The following is a 19,342-nucleotide window of genomic DNA, read 5'->3' as shown; positions in this document are numbered from 1 at the left end:
CTAGCCTGATTCCAGACTTCTGGATCATTGCCCACATCACACAGTGTTTTCAGTGTTTGCAGCGGGTCTGGTTTTGTGCTTTTTGGTGCTGTTTCTCCAGTTGGAGAGTTAGCCAAACAAAGCTTTATAGGTAGGATTAGAAATGTGGATGTCATCTTCCTGTGACAGAACCAGAATTAGAACAATAGCTACAATACATCCATGAAAAGTTGCAACACAAAAAGTGAAAAAAAAAAAATGGTGTCAGACTTGGAGGAGTGGGGTTGCCTGTGCAGGTTGTTTCTAAGTCACCTTAAAGAAGCAATTCTTAAATCTGCATACTTCTTCAGTTGTCTTCAAAAAAATGAGCTGTTCCTCTCAATACTACTACAGCTTTAACAGTCACTACTGGTAACACCCCCCCCCCCCCCCCCCCAAAAAAAAATCACCTAACATGAATATGATCTCAGACTGAATGAATGAAGTAAGAAGAAATGGCAGTCTGATTATCAAGCCACTATGAGTGAATTTTCAAAATGTTACAAAGGAATCATAAAAATCGGCAGTGCATATTGTCATAACATTTACTGATCATATTTACGCCTACCAAAAGAATGAACCCTTTCCATTTGCAACACAACTTTCAGGATTTTCATGAAATAAAAGTAAACTAAGGGACTAGTCATGGTGTCACCTATCACCATTATTGTAGCTAACTTGTTCTTGGGATATTTTGAACAGATTGTTTTGACAAGACTGCACTGCTCCAGTATCAATGGTTTTATCCAGCACATCAGTAACACCAACCCACACATCTGTCCCTGTGTTCATGTGTAGGCTGATGGGAACATAAAGACCACAGTGTACAACAAACCCACTCACACAGACCAATGTATGATCTTAATTGGAACTCTAACCACCACTTACAACATCAAAGATCAGTAGTCAGCCCCGACTTAAGACCAGAATGGACACCGATGACTGAACAGGGACCATCTGAAGCATCCTGGTGGGAGTCTCTCATAAGGCTGCATTGTCAGAACATCTACCCAGAGGCTTCAAGTCACAAGGAGTCAGCACTTACCACAAACCCATACAACACCTTCAGATCTCTGCTGCTACACCCTAAAGACTGGACCACACCCTGAGAGGAAGACTGGTGATGTACTGTATGACATCATTATGACATCACAGGTAACAGCTCTGGAGAACAATACATAAGTGAAACTGTGAGCACACTGGACAAGAGAGTGAATGAACACCATAAACAGACATCATCAGCTGTCTGTGAACACCAGACCAAAACCATTCACAACATCCACTAAGAAGAAGTCAAAGGTCATCAACCAGGAGTCAGTGGACAACCAGAGAAGCATCAAGGAGGACATTCACATCTGACACGAGGAACTGTTGATGAAGACTGTGAGATGCTATTGAAAGCTCTGGAAAATGCTAGTAAAGGGGCCTTGTATGTACACTTTTTGTCAAGGTTTGATAACATTTACATGAAGGCTGAGTTGTGTTAACCAATGGATTTTTGCAGTACTGAAATGCATCTCTTAACAGCAATTGAACCAGCAACCACTTGGAGGCCTCCATAAATAGATAGTTTTCACCTCAGCAGTTCAAGATGATGATCAGTCATCTTAGAGCAGTGTTTTACAATGCCAACTTTCTTCTGCTGATCAATGTTCAAGAAAGAATCATTTTCAGTATGTCATGCAGCTCCACTTAAGATACACAACTCATTATTAGATTAGTAACGACCCCATTAGAACTTCTCTGCTTTATTAGGTCTACATTCATATGCTTTGATAAACGATATCATGATGTTTTGAAAACACATGTAGATGAAGATGAATGAGCACCAACTCTGTCATTCACTAATATACATAAATGCATATAAGGAAAATCAATAGTGAGGAATACAGGGCAGTGCTCCCTTTAAATCTTCTTTTGACATCTATCAAAGCATTAAGATAATGAACTCTGTTTATCATATTTCAATTTCTCATCATTACTGTGAATTGCAATGAACAATATTCAATCTACATAATGAGATTGATCCATTTTCATATGCCATACTGCTTTCATGCATTCTAGCGTAGTAGCTCATATTGCTACTGTACAGAATTTTGTAATGATCCTATACCAGTGAGATACTTAATGAGGACTGATAAAAATAAATAAAATAGTGTGTGTGATGTTCCATTTGATTAAGTGTTAAAATGAGTCAAGTCTCCCTAATAAACCCTGTGTAGCCTGGTTGATGCTGTATGTCAAACAGTAAATTAATTTCATGTATTCTTTAGTGATGCTGTGCACAAATCACGAGTTCTTCAATGTAGAAGATGTAGTAAAAACTAATAAAAATATACACATATCTTTCTATCTTAAGGTTTCATACTGGCAGATGTGCAGTGAAAATTTTAGCCAGTGAGGGTAACTAATGGGGCTTCAAGGCCTCAGTATGTTTGAAAGGAACTATGTGTCAGGGTGCCCCCTTTAGATTATAGACTAGAATCAGTAGGTTAGTAATCACTGAAGCATACTGTATCTCTACTTTGAGATAACTTCAAGAGAAAATCTTACTCATTACCCCCTTCAACAAAAGACATATCTTAAGACGCTCAGTTGTTTTTTCTATTCTTTTGTTTGTTTTATAACATTGAATGCTGGTATTACTGTAAAATTGTGACCGTTTTTTTTTTTCCAAGTTTAATGAATGGCACACGAAACAATTTTGTCCATGAAAAAACTGGCAGACAGTGTCTAAACTGTTGCTCTCAAAACAATGTCACACTCCAACCCTGAGTGAGGGTAGTTTATCTAAAAATTAACTGGAAAAAGTTCAAAAAGGGTTCCTTAAAGCATGGCAAACAGAGACGATTAGTGGAATGCTGTATTTATTGTGCTCCAAAAGACAAAGTGATTTGTTCACTTGTTCAAAGGTTATTTACAAGACATCACATTTACACACACATTTATGCCAAGTGTTATATTTAAAGAAAACAGATCAGGAAAACTACCTGTGGAACAGGAATGAAAGTGCCGACAGCAACTGATCATATTTATTCATAAAATATGAAAATATGAAAGTACTGAATCATGAATCAATCATAAAAAACTCTTGTAATTTTATTATTTTTCTTCATAAGCAAAAAGGCTTCTCCTCTCTTCTTTTCTGTTTCAGGTACATCTCAGCTCCTTCAGGAAAATATGATGTAGCCCAGGCTTTAAAATGACACCCTGTAATATTAGAATTATCCCTTTAAAATAATTCATCTTAATTGAGAAGTTAATAATTCATTGAAAAGTCGTTAAAATCCTTGAAAACAATTCATTTTATTTTGAAACAAACAAATAATTAATTTAGGGTGATTATATACATTAAGAAAATAATAATAAGAACTATTTAAAAAGTGTTGGTATAGAAATAACATTTGGAGTAAATATCATTCAAATAACTCATATAAATGACTACATCTGTTGAAAGTTGTTTAAAATCATGAAACTATGTGCATAAAGGGAGAAACACAGCCAACATTGTATTTTCCAAGCAGCAGTGAAGGGCTCAGTATGACAAGATCCCCAAATAACAAATCAATGAACCCCACTAGTCCCAGGTGATCAGCTGCAGTTCCGCTTCCTGTTATAACTTCCTGTTTTAAAAAACAACCTATGCTGGCTACCTCAAGTGCTGATGGGACATAGAGAAAATAAAATCTTTTGCCATCCGTTGGGTAAGAACTAAAAATGATCTTCTAAACGAAGTAATATTAATTCTAGATGATGTTAAACAGCTGCTGACCGCCATACTGTTGCATTTAAGATTGTAAAGCAGCGTGAGAGGCCGGATGATTTTCGCGGGTCTGCCGAGGTGAAATGCTGTAAACCTCGTTCATACTTTGACTCAGCGGTGAGTGAAAACACTATAAAACCTGTTAAGATGACTGTAAGGCAGCTGATATTTATGTGAATTGGCGCTGATAGCCATTAAAAGGTGCTAATAGTGCTCTATCTGAGACTGTGTTTTGCGATGCTAATAGCGTGTTAACTTGAGCCTAGCCACTTAGCTGGCATGATTATTTGGTGTTACGTGCAATTTATGTTTATTTTATGTTTATGGTAATTAAAGAGGTTAATATTTAGTGCAATCTCTCACTGTTACCGGTGCAAGGAGAGACAATTAAGCACGTTAAGCCTTAATGCCTCATGTTACTATTAATGTTTACTGCATTTGATGCAATTTTGACCAAATTAAAGGGGTACTCCACAGTATTTTACTTTATTTTTGTGAAATGTACTTTTGTCAGTTACTTGTGTAACCACATAATTTTGAGTATTTGTAGATGGTTATTACTGTGTATTTGAACATGATTATAAGAAGCACTTTGAATGTATTTATAGTTACACAACTACAAATGAACACTTGGAACTAAAGATATATTTTTGTTGTACAACTAAACCTTTTTGAGAACATGTTTTGAACTAATTAATACAAAATATTATTATTAATTGGTAATAATTCATGGGAGATTAGAAAATGAACATGATTTATGCAGACAGTATGAATGTAATGAGATATTCGGATCTCATCTGGCCTGTCTCTAGGTCAGGTTTTTGGTGATACCATAAAGGAAAAGGGGACGCAGCCAGTACTTCCTGCTGGACTCCTGCAAGGCTTCAGATCCCTAGACCGAGATTCCCAGTGTGAACTGGGTGGCGAGCCGAACCGAACCACTGGTATTGAACCTGAGATGCGTGCAGGGTTCCTTGGTTTCTCCTTTCTCACGGACCGTGCGGTAGGACTAAAATAGACAGTGATACACTGACAATTGGTCAGAAAAAGGGCCCCAACGCAATAAGGACTAACTTTGGGAACAAAGGGTATCTTTTGTTTTATTTTGCCGGCTTTATTATTTTAGTTTGTTATTTTTCATACATTGTTCTTTCCAAAAAAAGCTGTTGTATTACATGTTGACTTTCAGCTTGAAATAACAAGTGGCCACAAACATACAAACCATTGTAGTCTGTGTCATTATTGATGTTCAAAATATTGGCTCTTAAAAGCTTAGTGTCTTCTGTTACTGGTCCAGTTATTACTATTGACTATTACTTACCTGTGCTCTGTTATTACATCGTAACAAGGGTTACAGAATTGGCGAGCCAGCCAGGAGCCAATTAATTTGAATATCAATACTGAAATCATGTCCAATATGGACTTTGTACAAAGGTATGATGTTAAAATCCCAAGTGCAGTTATTGTTAATGGTCTGACACAGATAGCTGATCAAGATGAACAGGTAATTGACTATCTAAAGAAGTATGGCAAAATTGAGAGATCCCTTGTTGTTGATGATCTATCAGACGAACTCTACCAAAACCTGATCGTTGAGTACTCGAGTGGTTCAGCCTTGGAAGGCTTAGAACCTCACTTGCCGCTTACGTACACAGTACATAGCAATCCCCCCATTGCCTATGAAGTAAAGACACTAAGCAGTGTGTACACTACTAAGATCGGCAGCAATGTTACCAAGACATATCTGGCTGAGCTCAAGGAGCTGGCTAAGCAGAGTGGTAAAGATTATGGTGAGGTGCTGAAAGAAATGATGTCTCAGATAGGTGAAGATGTTGAAGCTATGCAACCACGAGCTGAAGGCTCTCCCCCCATACCTGCTGAGCCCACTGTCTTCATACCATCACCTCTGGGCCCTGAGCAACAGCCTCTCATCTCATTCTCAGATATATCACCAAGCAATAATGGCTTAGGTGCCACTGACTCTGCCCTACTCACAAATGGAAAGAGATTACCATCCCTTTCGTTAAGTGATATGAATCCACCTGAAGTCCAGAAGGTCGTGGTTGAGCATATCGTACGGAGACAGGATGCTGTCCCACAAGTGCAATCCCCAGTGAGACTCCGCTCCTTCTCTGGAAAGGCCCCCAGACCTAATAATGAAACCGACTATGATACTTGGCGCTCACATATTGAGCTGCTCCAAACTGATTCCAGCATGTCCCCCCTGCAAATATCCAGAAAGATCTTTGAGAGCTTGCTCCCGCCCGCAGCTGACGTTGTCAAAGGGCTACGGCCTGAGTCACCCCCTTCAGCCTATCTACAGCTACTAGACTCAGCTTTTGGCACTGTGGAAGATGGGGAGGAACTTTTCGCTCGATTCCTGAACACCCTCCAAGACCTGGGTGAGAGGCCCTCCGCTTACCTCCATCGGCTGCAGCTAGTTTTAAACCTTGTGATAAAAAGGGGCGGTGTTGCACACGAGGAGGTAGACAGACACCTTCTTAAGCAGTTCTGCAGGGGGTGTTGGGATAATGCCTTGCTCAACACCCTGCAACTCGAACAAAAGAAAAGTAGTCCACCCACATTTTCAGATCTCTTGCTAATGATACGCTCTGAAGAAGACAAACAGCAAGCGAAAGCCAGTCGTATGAAAAAACATATGGGTGCTACAAAGCAGAAAGCCCAGTTGCAGTTCCATGGTGCATATGCCTGTGTGCCAGAGGAGAGTCATGAGATCAGCCTCAGTGCTATTGAGGACTTGAGGAAACAGGTGGTTAGTCTACAGAGTCAACTAACCTCATTCATGCAATCGAAAAGGACAAAGGGGGGTGGCAACAAGGGAGCAGCTGGGAAGTTTCAGAGTAGAGTATCAGGGCCAGATGATGCCAAGACAGACATGCGAGAACCGATCAAAAAGAACCCGGCAAACAAACCCAAACCCGGGTACTGCTTCAACTGCGGGGAAGATGGACACATTGCTCCATCTTGCACCAGCACAGCAAACCCAGCTTTAGTAGCTGAAAAGAGGAAGCAGTTTGAGGAAAAGCAGCACAGGTGGGAAACACAAAATGGTCCCAGCCCGCCTTTAAACGAGTAACAGGCCCTGTTGCGGGACAAACAGGGGCTGAGGAGAGTCAACAACGTCCCCCAGATGTAAACAAACCCCCAGCTGCAAGAGTCAAAGCCCAATCCTGTTCTAGCCTGGAACATGTGTATCGAAACCCACCTTTCCGGCTTCCCAAGCGGTTGGTTGGCACCAAGAGTACAGCTCGAGTGACCATAAAAGACGAAGCAGTCAACTGCCTGCTTGACACAGGTTCACAAGTAACAACCATTCCTCAGTCGTTCTACAGACAACATCTTTCAGAGCAAGAGATCAAGCCATTATTCAACCTCCTAGAGGTAGAGGGAGCAGCGGGGCAGTCCGTCCCCTATTTGGGCTATGTTGAGTTGGCTGTAACTTTCCCAAAAGAACTTGTGGGGGCATCAGTTGATGTAAACACACTTGCCCTAGTCATACCTGACTTTGAAGCCGTCACAGAGCCCCTTGTGCTTATAGGCACTAATACCCTTGATGTGCTCTATGACATCTATTCCAAAACTGGAATGACACATCAGCCTACCCCGCATGGTTACAGAGCAGTCCTTAAAGTACTTGAGGTGAGACACAAGCGGGCAAACGACATCGAGCCCTGCGGTGTAGTGAGGCTACATGGGAAGAGCTCCCAAATCATTCCAGCTGGTGAAACTGTTGTACTGGAAGGAGTTGCTCCAATGAACGGGTTCCAGAGTGAGAAGTCCGTTCTTATCGAACATCCATCTTCATCCTCCTTGCCAGGTGGTTTGCTTGTTAAAGCTGCCCTGATTGATCTTCCCCAGCGGCGGCCCAATAAGCTACCAGTTGTGATCTGTAATGAGTCTGATCATGATATTGCCATTCCTGCAAAGTGCACAATAGCACAGATCTGTACTTACCAGACCATATTGTTAAAGGAGCACAGTGTGGCCAAGGCACCTGAGCCACTCCAAGGGTCACCAGAGACAAAGCTCTCCCAAAGGCCTGCTCTAAGCTTTAACTTTGGCGAGTCCCCAGTCCCACCTGAGTGGAAAGAACGCATCACTCGGCAACTCAACAACATGCCTGACGTGTTTGCGCAACACGACTCGGACTTTGGCCGAACAGATAAGGTAACGCACCACATAAAGCTCTCGGATGAAACTCCCTTCAAACTGCGCCCTCGACCAATCCACCCGCAAGACCTTGAAGCAGTTCGGAAACACATCCAAGAGCTTCTTGATGCAGGAGTCATCAGAGAGTCGGAGTCACCATTCTCATCACCAATTGTGGTGGTCAGGAAAAAAAATGGCCAGGTCCGCTTGTGCATAGATTACAGGCGTCTCAATCTCCAGACCATTAAGGATGCATATTCTCTCCCCAAACTCGAGGACACCTTCTGTGCTCTCAATGGCTCCCAGTGGTTCTCTGTCCTCGATTTAAAATCAGGGTTCTATCAGATAGAGGTTGAGGAGGCAGACAAACCAAAAACTGCTTTTGTGTGCCCTCTCGGGTTTTGGGAGTTCAATCGCATGCCTCAGGGAGTGATGAATGCTCCGAGCACATTTCAAAGATTAATGGAAAAGTGCATGGGAGACATGCATTTAAAGGATGTGTTGGTCTTCCTCGACGACTTGATTGTGTTCTCCAGAACCCTAGAGGAACATGAGGAGAAGTTGATAAAGGTGCTCTCTCGTCTCAAAGAGTTTGGTCTGAAACTGTCCCCGGAAAAGTGTGTCTTCTTTCAGACGTCAGTCCGTTACCTTGGCCATGTGGTGTCCAGGAATGGAGTACAAACCGATCCAGAGAAGATCTCTGCCCTTAAGACTTGGCCAATTCCCCAGAACTTGCAAGAATTAAGATCCTTCCTTGGGTTTGTTGGGTACTATAGGAGGTTTGTTAAAGGTTATTCCAGTATCGTGAAGCCCCTCCATGATCTAACTTCGGGTTACCCACCTTCTCAAAAGAAGGCGAAGATGAAACAGAAATCAGAACAGTACCATAATCCAAAGGAGCTCTTTGGGGAACTATGGTCCCCTGCTTGCCAGCAAGCATTCGAGACCGTCATTAGCAAACTTACCACCGCACCTGTGCTGGGTTTTGCGGATCCCCAGAAGCCCTATATGCTCCACACTGACGCCAGTACCACCGGGCTTGGTGCTGTCCTGTATCAGGAGCAAGAGGGTCAGCTCCGAGTTATTGGCTACGCGAGCAGAGGGCTGTCCTGTAGTGAAAGTCGCTACCCAGCGCATAAATTAGAATTCTTAGCGCTAAAGTGGTCAGTCACCGAAAAGTTCAGCGATTACCTATATGGTAACCATTTCACCGTTCTTACTGATAACAACCCACTGACTTATATACTGACCTCAGCAAAACTGGATGCGACAAGCTATAGATGGCTGGCAGCGCTGTCCACATTCTCATTCAAACTTCTTTACCGGCCTGGAAAGCAGAACGGTGATGCGGACGGCTTGTCCCGTAGGCCGCATGGAAAGTTGGAGAATGACCTCAAATCCCAGAAGGAGAGGGAACGCATTCTCCAGTTCACCCGAGATCACCTCTCTGATCCAGAAAACATTGACGCAGTCGATCAAGCAGTCGTGCAAGCCATCTGTGAAAGGCAGCTCATCTACAGTGTCAATGATGATGAAAGTAGCACTGATAATGTTGCCCTAGTTGAATGTCTTGCCATCTCTGCTAATGCTGTGCCCGACAGCTATGAGCAAGAGGGTCAATTCGGAGGATTGCCAGTCATCCCCCATCTATCTGAAGCAGAGCTGATAGATAAACAACGGGCAGACCAATGTATAAGGCATGTCATTTCCCAAATCGAGTATGGGGACACACCACCCCCCACCTTGCGGAATCACCTCCCTGACCTCCCACTCCTGCTCCGAGAGCTAAATCGCCTTGAGCTCTTGAATAATGTCTTGTACAGACGTCGTCAAGAGGGTCCCAAAACAACCTACCAACTTGTGCTCCCAGCTGAGCTCCGTGACACAGTTCTGACCAGCCTGCATGACCATATGGGTCACATGGGAGTGGACCGTACAATGGATCTCGTAAGGTCCCGATTCTACTGGCCGAGGATGGCTGTGGATGTGGAGAGGAAGGTGAGGACATGTGGCAGATGCGTGCGGAGGAAGGCACCACCTGAGAGAGCGGCGCCCTTGGTCAATATTAACACCACTAGGCCCCTTGAACTCCTTTGTATGGACTTTCTCTCTCTTGAACCTGATAAAAGTGGGACCAAAGACATCCTTGTGATCACGGATCACTTTACCAAATTTGCGGTTGCCATTCCTACACCTAACCAGAAGGCACGCACAGTGGCAAAGTGTCTGTGGGAGAACTTTATGGTGCACTACGGCATGCCGGAAAAGCTACATAGCGACCAGGGGCCAGATTTCGAATCTCGCATGATAAAAGAGCTCTGTCAAGTGGCTGGCATACAAAAAGTAAGGACAACCCCATACCACCCTAGGGGCAACCCTGTTGAGCGATTTAATCGCACCTTACTAGACATGCTAGGCACCCTTCAGAACCAAGAGAAGTCTCGTTGGCGTGATTTTGTAAAACCCCTGGTCCACGCTTATAACTGCACCAGGAATGACGTGACAGGTTTCACACCATACGAATTAATGTTCGGGCGCCAGCCTCGCCTGCCGGTTGATCTGGCATTTGGATTACCAGTGTGTGGCAGCCAACACACATCACATTCCGACTATGTGCAAAACCTTAAGTCACGGCTCGAGGAAAGCTACAAAATAGCCATGGATAATGCTGCAAAGACAGCACACAAGAACAAAACACGGTTTGACAGGCGCGTGACTGCTTCAGACTTGGAAGCTGGAGACCGAGTACTGATCAGGAATGTCCGCATCCGAGGGAAGCATAAGATCTCAGACAAATGGGAGTCGATTGTCCATGTAGTGGTGAGCAGAGCAGGCACCCTTCCTGTCTATACGGTTAAACCCGAAAACAAGGATGGTCCTTTAAGGACACTGCATAGAGACTTACTCCTCCCGTGTGGATACTTACCTACAGAGGAAAGAATCGAACCTGTTCAGCAGCCTGCAAAGCGTAGACCAGTAACTCGTGCAAATCCTGCTGTAGATGCCGATCGTTCCTCGGAGGAGGAGGACGATGAGCTCATTCCAGTCTACTGTTTCAACCAACCCCCAAAAGCTCAGGTCCCTGCAGTGCATGAGAGCCCAGTACCGCCTGATCCACCTATGTCTAACGAACAAGATACACAGCATACTGAACCTCCAGATGTATGTTCTGTCGAGAGCCTAGTGAATGCTCAGAATGCTGATTGCACTCCCGAAATTGACAAACAACCTGATATGTCCGATTGTACACCAGACAATCCCCTGACACTTGACAAACCTACCAGCCGTCAGGGTGACACTGAGTACCTATCAACTGAAAGAGTAATTCTAACCGAACAAATACATGAAACAGACCAACCCGAAAGTGTATGCCTTGGGGAAAAAGAAAACTTACCTGATAATGTTGATGACATCTGGAATGAACAGCTTCCAGTGCTCTCTGACATGTCAGAGAGTGAAGAGGAGAAAGGAGAGGATGGGTCGGATGAAATAGAGACAGCAACTAAAGAGGAGACGGAGAGACGAACAGGAACAGATACCTCTGTCAGAAGATCAGAGAGGAATCGCCAACCGTCAAGGCGACTTGATTATGCTGAACTTGGAAACCCCTTTGTCACAGTGGTTAAATCGTTCTTTCATGGACTGACCACAGCACTAGCAGGTGCTTTGAGTGAAGCTGAAGACTCCCTACATTCCCCTGTCCTGCCCTCTCAGATAAAACATATTTGATCGCTGCCATGTACAGGGACGTACATGAGTTCAGGAGGGGAGAGTGTAGCCCAGGCTTTAAAATGACACCCTGTAATATTAGAATTATCCCTTTAAAATAATTCATCTTAATTGAGAAGTTAATAATTCATTGAAAAGTCGTTAAAATCCTTGAAAACAATTCATTTTATTTTGAAACAAACAAATAATTAATTTAGGGTGATTATATACATTAAGAAAATAATAATAAGAACTATTTAAAAAGTGTTGGTATAGAAATAACATTTGGAGTAAATATCATTCAAATAACTCATATAAATGACTACATCTGTTGAAAGTTGTTTAAAATCATGAAACTATGTGCATAAAGGGAGAAACACAGCCAACATTGTATTTTCCAAGCAGCAGTGAAGGGCTCAGTATGACAAGATCCCCAAATAACAAATCAATGAACCCCACTAGTCCCAGGTGATCAGCTGCAGTTCCGCTTCCTGTTATAACTTCCTGTTTTAAAAAACAACCTATGCTGGCTACCTCAAGTGCTGATGGGACATAGAGAAAATAAAATCTTTTGCCATCCGTTGGGTAAGAACTAAAAATGATCTTCTAAACGAAGTAATATTAATTCTAGATGATGTTAAACAGCTGCTGACCGCCATACTGTTGCATTTAAGATTGTAAAGCAGCGTGAGAGGCCGGATGATTTTCGCGGGTCTGCCGAGGTGAAATGCTGTAAACCTCGTTCATACTTTGACTCAGCGGTGAGTGAAAACACTATAAAACCTGTTAAGATGACTGTAAGGCAGCTGATATTTATGTGAATTGGCGCTGATAGCCATTAAAAGGTGCTAATAGTGCTCTATCTGAGACTGTGTTTTGCGATGCTAATAGCGTGTTAACTTGAGCCTAGCCACTTAGCTGGCATGATTATTTGGTGTTACGTGCAATTTATGTTTATTTTATGTTTATGGTAATTAAAGAGGTTAATATTTAGTGCAATCTCTCACTGTTACCGGTGCAAGGAGAGACAATTAAGCACGTTAAGCCTTAATGCCTCATGTTACTATTAATGTTTACTGCATTTGATGCAATTTTGACCAAATTAAAGGGGTACTCCACAGTATTTTACTTTATTTTTGTGAAATGTACTTTTGTCAGTTACTTGTGTAACCACATAATTTTGAGTATTTGTAGATGGTTATTACTGTGTATTTGAACATGATTATAAGAAGCACTTTGAATGTATTTATAGTTACACAACTACAAATGAACACTTGGAACTAAAGATATATTTTTGTTGTACAACTAAACCTTTTTGAGAACATGTTTTGAACTAATTAATACAAAATATTATTATTAATTGGTAATAATTCATGGGAGATTAGAAAATGAACATGATTTATGCAGACAGTATGAATGTAATGAGATATTCGGATCTCATCTGGCCTGTCTCTAGGTCAGGTTTTTGGTGATACCATAAAGGAAAAGGGGACGCAGCCAGTACTTCCTGCTGGACTCCTGCAAGGCTTCAGATCCCTAGACCGAGATTCCCAGTGTGAACTGGGTGGCGAGCCGAACCGAACCACTGGTATTGAACCTGAGATGCGTGCAGGGTTCCTTGGTTTCTCCTTTCTCACGGACCGTGCGGTAGGACTAAAATAGACAGTGATACACTGACAATTGGTCAGAAAAAGGGCCCCAACGCAATAAGGACTAACTTTGGGAACAAAGGGTATCTTTTGTTTTATTTTGCCGGCTTTATTATTTTAGTTTGTTATTTTTCATACATTGTTCTTTCCAAAAAAAGCTGTTGTATTACATGTTGACTTTCAGCTTGAAATAACAAGTGGCCACAAACATACAAACCATTGTAGTCTGTGTCATTATTGATGTTCAAAATATTGGCTCTTAAAAGCTTAGTGTCTTCTGTTACTGGTCCAGTTATTACTATTGACTATTACTTACCTGTGCTCTGTTATTACATCGTAACAAGGGTTACAATGACGTCACACAGTTGTGTGTCTCCTATATAATCATCCTGAGCCTGAAAAGTACATCAGACTTCACAAACTAAATAAGCAACATTTTATTCAAACATATTCTGCAGGCTACAACTGCTTTTATTGTGCCTTTATGTCAGTTCTGTTCTTTCAGTAAGGTCAGTAAAGTCAGGTTTAAATTTGTGTCTTATTCTGTGACAGCTAGACGCTTCTATAGATCTATAATCAAATGATAAAAACTGGAGCAGTTATTGGGTGTTTTCCTTCCAGCTATCACTATGTAGAAAGTATTAACAGTTTAAAGTGTTATTTAATTGTACATGAATTTTAAGTTTACACTTTAGAGTTTAAACTGTTAATAATTTCTACATATTGATAGCCGACTTTTACATATTTGACAGTTAAGGTGCTGTGCATCATGAATAGTTGTCATCTCCTCAAAATGATGCTGGAGTGAGCGGCGAGGACATCTTATTTGGTGAATTAAATTCTTCTGTCCTCGCATCTCTCTCTCACATCTTCACTGGGAGGAGCTAAGACGCAAGGAAGGGATGCAAGTGACATATATTGAACTAATGTTAAATTACAGAAAGCAATTAAGGAAAATTAAATGTTTGTGACTCTTATTTGGTGATGTGAACAAGAAAAGAAGATAATATATAGCTCAGGATATTGTTTGATGTAAAATATTAGACCGATCAAGTGTGTGCACCCACTAGACTGGCCTTAGCATACTTCCTGGCTACTCTCACTGATTCTAGTCAATGCTAGTGACAGAAGAGTCTGTCACACAGTGTAATGAAAAATGTACAGTACGTTGGTAGCAACTAGGCTTGTTCTGATTGGCGATCGGATCATATATCAATGATTGAAGGGATGATCAACGATTGGTTTTTCCTATGCTGATATTAAGGCAACATTAATTAATTTACTGTAATGTTCTAGACGTAGCGTAGCTCCTTTAAGGGATAGCTCAGTGCGTAAGTTGTGTGTGTAGTGAGTGAGTGGTCGAGAGAGAGAGAGAGAAAGAGAGAGAGTATGTGTGTGACTGTGAGGCTGCGGGAGCCAGAGCAGTACAGCTGTGAATGTGGCAGTGCAATGTATGTACAGTTTAGGCTCTTTGTAAATGCTGCAACTGCTCAAGCAAAGTTCCCTGCTGATTAAAACTTCAAAACCTCTTGGTCCACCTGATGAGACTGCATTACATATTACTGTCTCATTTGATCACCTGACCATGTGTGGATAGAAGTCTAAAATGCCTGATGTTTTCAGGCTCTTGTGCAGTGTATCCATTAAGTAGGCTGACAGGCTGCCCCGACTTGTCTCTTTGAGATGCTCTCAGAGTGAGAACCCTGCTGGCTCACTGGATGACTCATTCACTTTGTGACATTCCTGCCTGCGATGCACTGCCACTTTCATTTTCTCTCTTATCCATTCTTTTTAAGTGAGGCCTGTAAGCATCTTTACTGTGCTGTCTTTTTTCACTGAGGTAGAACAAAATACAGCTTTCAGGTTCTGCTGTATAACATCACCTCATACAGTTTCTTGTGTCTCACTGGGTCAACAGTACTCATCCGATCTGATATTTGCTGTCACATTGGTTTGCAAAGTGGTTCCTTAGGGGAAAAAACAAGACTAAGAATCTACAGCCACACTAGCTGCACAGTGAAGCTGTAGATACCAATGTTTGTTTTTTGCTTATTAGCAGTTTTGATGAAATAATTGTAACAATGGTGGTAGTTAGTATGCTAACAAGCTCACAATGACAATGGTATTATGCTGATGTTTATCATTTTTAATATGATAAAAAGTTTGCTGAATCATGATATCATCTATATTGTGACATGTTGATATCATGGCTACTCACTGCAGGAACAAGCTGAAATTCAGTGACATTGCTGCTGGATCGGCTATAGAGAAGGACTTCAGTAAAGTGGAAAAGTTTCAATAATATGAGTCTTCAGAGAGAAAGAGCAGAGGTGCTCAATCACATAGCAAAAGCCACATATGCTGTCATGAAGTAACTAAGGCTACATTCACATTACATGCCAAATCCAATTTTTTTGACTCCAAGTGACTCAGATCAGATTTTTTTCTCAGAAGTGTGACCAAACCAAATCTGACTTTTTCATTTCAGGTTGGGGCCACTTGCATATGTCATCCTAGATCTGATTCATATTTGATCTCTGGCTGTGCTATGCAACCACTGTCAGAATGCTCAGATCAGAATTCATGTGGTTTTTTTTCTGTCTTTTCTGTCTTTTTTAACTTCTCTGCACATATTACCTGTCATCATCATTCAGTATCGGCACCTCACACTCAGTATATATAAACATGAAGGAGAGCAACGACAGTGACAAGGATCAATGGAGAGACGAGGAAGTTTCAAATTTGTTAGACATTTATGGAGAAGCTTCTATTCAAGCCAAACTGAAAGGAACTTATAACTCATAACCAAATGCTAGCACAGCCATGCCATCAATGTTTATGATTTGATGTTGTTGTCATTCTTGTACACATGCGGCTCACATTTCAGTTAAATCTGCTAATGTGTGGCAGGACCTCAGCAGTGTTCACACTGGAGCCGGATACATGTCCTTTACAAACATGAATGTGAACCATCAACACAAGAAAATCAGATCTGACTAAGACCCACTTTACACCTTGCATTAAAATGCATTTTGGGTGATCAGATTGCAATCAGATAGTGCTTGATCACATGAAAGTACAGGTGTAAATGCACCCAAGACGCATTAAGAACGGATTGTGATCTGATCGGCCAAACCACCTCCGGAGGTGGTCAGGGACACATTGTGACCACATTGAACAAAAGTGTAAATGCTATTGCGTTGTCAATCCACGTACAACAACTACATGGGTGGAAACACGTAATCACGCACGACTGTTCCAAACCAGCAAGGTAGCAGCCATTAGCCAGTTAGCAAGATAAGCTACTAGCAAGAAAGCAGCAAAAAAGATAGACACTCGTGATGGAGTCAGGATAAGACCAAGTGTCGGCTTTTCCTCCGCTTTGAAAAGGAAGCAAAAGTTCATACAATAGTGTTGCTTCATGGATGGCAACCATCTTCTTTTTTTGGACCTGCGCAAACTAGAAGAATATGTGACGTTTGGTTGTTTGAGCTCGACAGAACCATCGGATCTCAATGTGGACACTGGGGACACATATTAACACCAGGTGTAAATGTAATCAGGTTAAATTCATATCTAGATACAATCTGGATATGAGACACATTTTAGGGGACTATAAAAGGTTGGAGTTGAGTATTAAGGGCTCTAATGTGAACACAGCCTAAACTGATCATAAGATCATTAATGTGAATTCTGTTGTTGCAAAAATACCCTGCATTATCATGAGATTACTTGAAGGAAATATTGTCCACCCGTGGCCCAAAGTATTGAACAAAGTGAAATTTTGGTGTATGACGAAAAGTCAGGAATAAAGTTATATGTCTGAACAAAATTTCAACCTGGATCAAAGTGGTACTATATGACCGACCTACTGTGAAAATCACCATGGAGCAGCTGGAGCAGTGGATCAGCTCAAAGGAAAACAGGTCCAGGAGAGTGTGTGTGTGTTGGCTGCCTGCACCAGGACAGATATCAACAGTAATCCTACAAAGCTTAAAGCAGTGCCTTTCTACTAACAAACAGTTGTTTGTGATTGTGTTGGTGTTAGTTTTGCTTGCAAAGTAGGTGTCAGTTTTACTTGCAATAATAGTCATGTCAGAGTATGTCAGCTCTGCACTTAAAAAGGATTGCATCAAGTTTGTTTCTCATTAAAACAAAAAAATGTCAATAACTTTGAGATGCACTCCACTTCTGCTCCACTATGCTTACCTTGTAGGTGAGTTCATGCTGACAGAACATGAGACCATAAATAAGCGGTTCAAACAACTTGATGGCAGGTGAAATTCACATTTGAATTATGTGTCCAACACTGAAATAACAGTGCTGTATGGGCTGTACTTCTCTTTCCTTTGTGGAAGAGACTTATGCAGCTTTTTGGCAAGTTGCTTGAGTTGTCGTGAAGAGGTGAAGTTAGGTAACCTTTCAACTTGTGATTTTCTCTGAAGAATGTGGTCATTTACACCTGCATTAACATGCATTGTCATGAATCAGATCAGATATACAATAGCAGATCACAGGTTAATACTATGTGGAAATGGGCTAGGATCAGGTCTGGTGTGAGAGGAAGTAACACTCAGCATTTTCATTATCATCATGTAGCCAGATAGCCCTCATGATGCCAAAAAGCAGGACAATATGTAAACGTGTGATATAAATGTGATGAACCGGCCCCTACAAACAGATGAGAGGATGATGCAGTCAGTTTGTCTGCAGCTTGAAAAGCAGAACTTGATGATACTCAGGAAACTGAATTATTCTCTCTTGTCAAAGCAACAATGCTGACGTGTTGTTGAGCAAGGCACTTCATTAGAAGTTGCTCTAGTGAAGGCTCTCAGCAGTAGAAGACTGTGATTGTGCCTGTATTTTGAAAAGCCATTCACACTTTGGAGAAAGGTAACACATGATGTCTGCTCTCTCCTTCTCTCTAAGCACATCTCTTCAGTTTAAATGATCAAAGAACTTTATTGCTCTTATTATTCATCCCTACCCTGCACCCTTACAGCCCCATCTGAAGAGTGGATTTACTGTCATCATGTTCCACAAGTTCATTTCCACTGCTGTGAGTGTGTGTCAAAAAGAAGGGCTACATATATGAGAATGCTGAAAGGGTTTTTTGGGTGATGCATTTCTGTGTCTCTTATCTTCTGACACTTAGTATCAAATCGTATCATATAACACCACACCTTGCCTTGAGATCTTGCCATGACCTGTTGCCTCTACTCTACAAGTCTGCACATATGACACTGCTCTGCACGGGACACAGCTGTCTGCCTGTCTGGGTGAAAGAAGAACTACAACTGTGGTGCCCATTTGTATCAAGCTGCATGGTACAGTTTTGTTTTTTTTAATATTAGTGTTTTCCTAGAATTGGAAGTTGTAAATACTGAATTGAGAGTACACTGAGGAGTTTAAGGGGTTGGTCAACACATTTGTGTAATCAGATTTTAAATATCAAATTGTTAAATGAATGAAAATTAATTTTAACCATATTTTACCACCAGCCCAGTTGTTGACTATACTCGCATTTGAGGAGGGGTGAGGGGGGAAGGAGGGCGTAGGTCAAGTGGGTATGGGGCAGGAGGCTTATTATAGTCTACAGCCATTGTTGCTTCAGTACCGATAAGCTCACAAAAAAACAACCACTGTGATGATTGACATTCCATTCTTGGCTGTGCAGGGAAATACATACAAATTTGGTTGTGAATGTGGTTCATAAATGGCAGATAAATTGGTGGGTGAACCCAGAGCCCTGAGAACCTGATTTCAATTGGATGTGCAGGGGTGCTGACTATTAAACACCCCCTCCCCAAAAAACTGTTTGATTTTATTAAATACCTGCAGCGTCAGACCGCACCAGAAACGTCCCATTGAGAGAGATGCTGTGTGCATTTACGCACAAGACACAGCAGCCTAACTTCATTAGCAAATTATCTGGATCTAATGTTAATTAATGTTTTGTGTTCTTCTACAAATCCAAAAGATCACACATACAGTCCCGGTTCATGCAGTAAAATTGTTTGGAGTAAAGCAGCTG

The 19,342-nt window shown here is 41.7% G+C and overlaps 1 protein-coding gene and 1 long non-coding RNA gene across 2 annotated transcripts in view; one reads left to right on the top strand and one right to left on the bottom strand.

The window, feature by feature from the left end:
* Window positions 1-19,342, bottom strand: part of LOC137169611 (uncharacterized protein C14orf132-like) — a 64,058-nt gene that overhangs the window by 26,612 nt on the left and 18,104 nt on the right. The window lies entirely within an intron of this gene.
* Window positions 10,936-13,524, top strand: LOC137169067 (uncharacterized). The gene is made up of 2 exons (XR_010924395.1): window positions 10,936-12,420; window positions 13,116-13,524. It is a non-coding gene; the product is annotated as an uncharacterized lncRNA (long non-coding RNA).

Source organism: Thunnus thynnus, chromosome 18 (genome assembly GCF_963924715.1).
Source record: "Thunnus thynnus chromosome 18, fThuThy2.1, whole genome shotgun sequence".
Classification (NCBI taxonomy): Eukaryota; Metazoa; Chordata; class Actinopteri; order Scombriformes; family Scombridae; genus Thunnus; species Thunnus thynnus.
This window is presented reverse-complemented; position numbering and strand designations above follow the sequence as displayed.